Source organism: Danio rerio, chromosome 1 (assembly GCF_049306965.1).
Source record: "Danio rerio strain Tuebingen ecotype United States chromosome 1, GRCz12tu, whole genome shotgun sequence".
Classification (NCBI taxonomy): domain Eukaryota; kingdom Metazoa; phylum Chordata; class Actinopteri; order Cypriniformes; family Danionidae; genus Danio; species Danio rerio.
Genome location: NC_133176.1, coordinates 4,820,001 through 4,825,911, shown reverse-complemented (window position 1 = coordinate 4,825,911; position 5,911 = coordinate 4,820,001).

Genomic DNA, 5,911 nt, shown 5'->3' with positions numbered 1-5,911 from the left:
CTCTTGCGGCTTCACTCCCTCTATCATCCACAATGACTGAAGGTCAGGATAAAGCTGAAGCATCGTTTAGAGCTGCCCAGGGATCTACACTACACTACATTCTGGAGACTAATGTAAAACACAGCAGTCTTCATTCACTGACTGTCATGTGCACTTTAACACTGTCCTGCATGTGACGATTTTATTACCGCTCTGACAAAATACACATGACCGTAACGTGATGGCTTTTGCTCATCCATGCTTTCTCTGAGACTGAGGAGTTCTCATAAGGAAACTGCTGTTGTGAAAGATGATAGGTTTTGAATTAGGGTATGGAAATGATGGTGTAATTCTAACTCTAATAATGGTTTTGTAGAGGGGTCAAAATGAAAATGTGCACCTGCAGTGTTAAACGAATGCGGTCATTTGAGCAAATCATTTAAGGGAATGGTTTAATCATCCATTCACAATGAAATTATTTGGTTAAATCAGGACATTTGAATGACTCATTTGAACTAATGATTCAATGATCCATTCAAAAATGCAGCCATTGCGTTATTTCCAAATAAATTAGCTGTTTTTAATGAATCTTTTCAATTAAATGTTCAATTATCCATTTATTAACCAGCGGTTCATTTCTGAATGAATCGGCTGTTGTGAATAAATCATTTGAATAAATGATTCAATTATTCATAGAGACAATTGTTGCATCATTTCTAAATGAATCATCCACTTAAACAAATAAATTGAACAAATGATTTAATTAACCCATCATAAAGACAATTATTTCTTCATTTCTAAATGAATCACCAATTTTGAACTAATACTTTGAATGAATGATTCAATGACACACCCATCGGTTCATTTCTAAATGAATCTGCTGTTTTATATGAGTCGCATATAAGATTCAATTATCCATTATCAAGGACAGCCATGGCTTCATTTCTAAATATCAGCTCTTTTGAACAGATTACTTGAATTAATGATTCATTGATCAGTTCATAAATAAAGTCATTACTTTATTTCTAAATGATTCAGCTGTTTTATATGAATCACTTAAACTGAGGCAGTGATCCATTCATAAATACAGTCATTACTTCATTTTTAAATGAATCAGCTGTTTTGAATGAATCACCTGTATTAATGATTTAGTGGTCAATTAAAAAGAATCAGTCATTACTTAATTTCTAAATGAGTCAGCTGTTTGAAACAAATAGCTTGAATTAATGATTCAGTGATCAATTCGTAAATACAGTCATTACTTCATTTCTAAATGAGTCAACTGTTTTGAATGAATCACTTGAATTAATGATCCAGTGATCAATTCATAAATACAGTCATTACTACATTTGCAAATGATTCAGCTGTTTTAGATGAATTACTTCAACTAATGATTCAGTGATCAGTTCATAAATACAGTCCTTACTTCATTTTTAAATGAATCAGCTATTTCATATGAATCACTTGAACTAATGATTCAGTCATCAATTTATAAATACAGTCATTACTACATTTGTAAATGAATCAGCTGTTTTAGATGAATCACTTCAACTAATGATTCAGTAATCCATACATAAATACAGTAATTACTTTATTTCTAAATGAATCAGCTGTTTATATTAATCATTTAAACTATTGAGTCAGTGATCCATTCATAAATACGGTTATTGTTTTTTTTCTAAATGAATCAGCTGTTTTGAACGAATTACTTGAACTAATCATTCAGTGGTCCATTAATAAATACAGTCATTACTTCATTTCTAAATGAATGAGCAATTTTTAATGAACAGTTTGAATACATGATTTATTCATAAATACAGTCATATAATTAATGTGTAAATGATTCAGTTGTTTTGAATGAAACGATCCACTCATATCAGTTACTTGCTTTTTGATTTAATTTGTGGTTCAGAACAAATCATTTAGATTGTTGATTCAATAAATCAACACTACTACTACTATTATTAATAATAATAATAATAATAATAATAATAATAATAATACATATTTAATTTTTTTTATTATTGTCAACAGGAAAAACAAAAAAAAAATCTTTATTTTTGTCAAACCCTTCACCATATATTACATTTTGGGCACATGTTTTTTTTTTTTTAAGACACATCAGACACATCATATCACAAACATTAACAATGATATATTCTGCACACCAGAGAGAAAGTCAGATATGTATGAAGGCCATGTGCCAGAACCAAAAAAGCCTCATTAAAGTATCATTTCGCCACTAGAATTGAACACTTCTCACTACAAGTAGGGATTTTTAGGTCACTTTGTTGTCGCTCCTTCATTCTGCCCTTCCAAACACCTTGTGCCCGAATCTAATCTTACTCTAAGTGGTGCTTTGTGTCTCTCTTTTCTTTCGGTGTCACCACTTCTCTCCGGTTCAGTCTCACTCCTTTTATTCTGGTGCGAGTGGTGGCTTTGTTTGGCTGAGAGTAGAGCTGCAAAAATTGGAAAAAAAAATTACATTGCGATATTTATTCTTTAGCTATAAATATTGCAATAGGAGACACAGTGGCAGTGGTTGGCACTTTTTCCTCGCAGCAAAAAGGTCACTGGTTCAAGTCCTGACTGGGCCAGTTGGCATTTCTGTGTGGAGTTTGCATGTTCTCCATGTGTTGCCGTGTTGTGTGCTCCAGTTTCCCCCACAGTCCAAACACATGCACTATGGGTGAATTGCATAAACTAAATTGGCCATAGTGTATGTGTGTGAATAAGTGTGTATGGGTGTTTCCCAGTTTTGGGTTGCCGCTGAAAGGACATTCACCGTGTAAAACTTATACTGAATAAGTTCTGCTGTGGAAACCCCTGATGAATAAAAGAGACTAAGCCGAAGGAAAATGAATGAATACATAATGAATGATTGATTGATTGATTGATTAAATGAATGAATGAATGAATTAATTAATAAATTATTGAATGAATGAATGAAGGAAGGAAGGAAGGAAGGAAGGAAGGAAGGAACGATTGAATGAATGAATGAATGAATGAATGAATGAATGAATAAATGAATGTGATATTGCAATATACAGTTTTTGTTCTGGAGTCTAACAGAATTCAGGTACAGAAATTTAATAATCACAATGATGACAAACAAAACTAACACAATGCTTTCCTTTGTCTCGTTTCTTGTCTAAATATTTACAAATTCTCATCTCAATAAAAATATTGTCAAGCAAAATTATCTTTAAATGGGAATATTAAAAGAAGCATAGTTTTGCTTTGAAATGTAGATATTTAAAGCTATAAATATTGCAATATGACTACAGTTTTTCAGTGGTGTTTAAAAAAATCAGGTACAGAAACTGATCATTTACAAAAAAAAAAAAAAAAAAAAAACAACAACAAACAAACAAGCAATGCTTTTTATTTTATTTTTTAAATTGTCTCATTTCTAGTCCGAATATCAAAAAAATTCTCTCAGATCAAGTAAAAATATTGTAACAAAGAAAATTATTAGCAAAATTAAAGCAATTGTGTTTTGGCTTTTAAATGTAGATATTTGGACTATAAACGACAAATTTAAAAAACAAAAACCTTTTTAGGGCTTCACGATATTGTAAAAAGAATTTTATCGCAGCATTTTACTTTTTAGCGATAAACATGGTGATATAAATACAGTTTCACAAGATGGTTTGAGTAGCTCTATTTTACAGTTTTTTTTGGATAATTCAGATAAAGAAATTGAATTATCACAGCAAAAAAAAAAATAAATAAATAAAAATGCTTTTTTTTACATACATGCTTTTCCACAAATTCTCAGATCAAGAAAAATATTGCTTTGTTTTCAGCTTGAAATTAAGAGTTTTCTTTAAAATAAGCAAATTTATCTTACAATGGGGAAATAAAAACAATTATGTTTTTGCTTTCAAATGTAGATATTTGGATTAGAAACAAGACAAAAATTCAAAATAATTTTTTTTTTAGGGCTGCACAATATAAAAATATATGTATATATAATTGGATCATTTGTGTTTTGAGCTATGAATATTGCGATATGAATGGGCTGAATTATTCAGTTTGACAGTTTTCTGGTAAGTCAAACTAAATTCTGGTCCAGAAATTGAATAGTCACAATGCAAAAAACTTTCTTTGCTTTGTCTCGTTTCTAGTACTAATGTCTAATTAATTCTCAGATCAAGTAAAAATATTGTTTTGTTTTTAAGTTTTTCTTCAAAAGCAAAATGATCTTACATTGGGGAAAGTCAAACAGAATCCAGGTTCAAAAATTGAATAAATTGAAAAAAAATTATAATAATAAAATAAATAAATAAATAAATGTTTTTCTTTCTTTGCTTCGTCTCGTTTATAGTCCAAATATCCAAAAAAGTTCTCACATCAAGTAAAAATATTGTTTTGTATTGTTTTGTGTAACAATATGATGTTTGTGTAACAAATAATAATTAAATTAATCATTTATATGATTTATACAAAAAAAAAAAATCCCTGTTTTAAGATAATTTTGCTTGTTTTAAGGCAAACAAACAAAGCAAAATTAAAACAAGCAAAATTATCTTAAAACAGGGATTTTTTTTTTGTATAAATCATATAAATAATTAATTTAATTATTATTTGTTACACAAACATCATATTTTTGTGTGTGTTCAAATATTTTAAACTCTCTTGAAATGCGCTCTCATGAAAAGGCCCTAAAAACACATGCGGATTACACATTTTCACACCATGATGGTTACTTAAACTTAAAAGCAGTGATTACTCTGGTTTAGTCATGACCCAGAAACAATTCAGCACAGCAAAAATCCCAGTATCCAAGTAGAAGGCAGCTATCATCCTTTCTTATCTAAAGCTACTCCTCAACTGTAATGATCAACATCACAGTACATGCACAGAAATTGTAGTTTTACTGTTTATTTTATTCATTTGTTTACTTAGAATTAATGTACTTTGCCAGCAGCACAGTGGTGCAGTGGTTAACACTGTCACCTCACAGCAGGATGGTCACTGGTTCGAGTCCCGACTGGGCTAGTTGGCATTTCTTTGTGGAGTTTACATGTTTTCCCCGTGTTGGTGTGGGTTTCCTCTGGGTGCTATAGATGAATTGGATGAACTAAATTAGCCATAGTTTGTGTGTGTGTGTGAGTGTGTGTGAGTGTGTGTGGGTGTTTCCCAGTACTGGGTTGCAGTTGGAAGGGCATATGTTGGGGTAGTTGGCGGTTCATTTCTGGTCAACTATAATCCTCAACTTTGTTTATCTCGCGATGTGACCATTGGGGATTCACACATTGCGATTTCACTGCTGAAACGATGTATTGTGCAGCCCCTGCCGAGAGCACCAGCTAAAATAAAGCTTTTCCAGCTTTACCTCCAGAGAGTCACGAGTCCCCCATCTGTGTCGCAGAGACCGCCGTGTCAAGGATGAAATGAATGACTTATCTGAACGCTGACTCCTGTAATTGAAGCGGTTTTAGTCTGGAGAAGCTGGAATGATAGCAGTCAGATATACTTGAAGCCCCTCAGGATCAGTGTCAAGATGCTCTGAGCCTGGTTCACTGCATCCGTCTGTGCTTAACGCTCTTAACAGACAGCTAATTATCACGTTGAATTAAAAGGGTGGCCAGCTTGCTTTTTTATGGCATGTTGAGTATTTTTTTTATTATTCTCACACACTTACCTTACTCAGTTTTCCTATTTTGATTATATAATATTGAAGTCAGAATTTTTAGCCTCTCTGTATATTTTCCCCCCAATTTCAGTCTACCAGAAAAAAATAAAAGATTTTTAACACATTTCTAAACATAAAGTTTTAATAACTCATTGGTATAAGCAGGCTAATAATATTGACCTTAAAATGGTTTGTAAAAAATTAAAATCTGCTTTTGTTCTTGCCGAAATAAAACAAATAAGACTTTCTCCAGTAGATAAAATATTTTAGGAAATCCTTGCTCTGTTAAAC